This window comes from Tigriopus californicus, chromosome 11 (assembly GCF_007210705.1).
Source record: "Tigriopus californicus strain San Diego chromosome 11, Tcal_SD_v2.1, whole genome shotgun sequence".
Lineage (NCBI taxonomy): Eukaryota > Metazoa > Arthropoda > Copepoda > Harpacticoida > Harpacticidae > Tigriopus > Tigriopus californicus.
Window position 1 is genome coordinate 4,045,500 of NC_081450.1, and position 821 is coordinate 4,046,320.

The 821-nt window shown below is 39.1% G+C and overlaps 1 protein-coding gene across 1 annotated transcript in view; it reads right to left on the reverse strand.

Moving 5' to 3' along the window:
- Positions 1-821, reverse strand: part of LOC131890386 (uncharacterized) — a gene marked incomplete at its 5' end in the record, with an annotated part of 21,406 nt that overhangs the window by 6,491 nt on the left and 14,094 nt on the right.

An 821-nucleotide genomic window follows, 5' to 3' on the forward strand; every position in this document is an offset into this window, starting at 1 on the left:
TAGATGATGATAGCTACGGAATTAATTGATGACTTCAACTTGAACGCGTCTATTGATATGAAAAGGACCGGACAAAGCATATCATAGGAATCACTTTTTGTAGCCATTGATATTACGTTTATGAAACGGAACATGTACGGAAATATGCTCACCCAATATGCCAGTTCTATGCCATCAAGAAGAATTGGTGGGTCGTACCGTTTATATCAGTACCTTTTGTTAAACAAAGAGGTGATCGAAAGGCTATTAGTCAAAATACATTTATTACTAATATTGCTTGAAGAAAAGTGTTTCACGAATATCCTGACGCAATTTCCTCGAAATTGCTGCATTGTTATGAAACTACAGTTCTCCCCGTGGGATAGTCACTTACAAGTAAAGTAGGTATACCGTACTTCTGAGCAACATTTCTTATCCATGGGTCCACCTGAATGCTTTACATTGGTTGAATGTTTCATGGGAAATATCATCGTGCTTTTTGTTCTTCAATCTTCCTCCCTACTGATAAAAATCTATCATTGACATTTGTCAAAGCCCCTAATTGAGTAAATCTAAATTGCTCTGTTTTGACTAATGGCGGCAATGTCTTCTGATCTATGTTCCGAAAATGATGCCAGTTACTTTCCTGGACATAAACCCCCGCATCCCGTTTAACTTATTTGGTCAGGAGGCGTGTGCAGAGATCTCCCTCTTCTTCCTTAGCTTTCCCCTCTCAGTTTTTCTTTTTTCCCAAGCGAAAATGGCAATCACTCATCGCGTTTCTTGTTCAAAAGGGTTGACGGATTGGAAAGAGAGTTGGCGAATGTTGTTTTTGTTCCGGT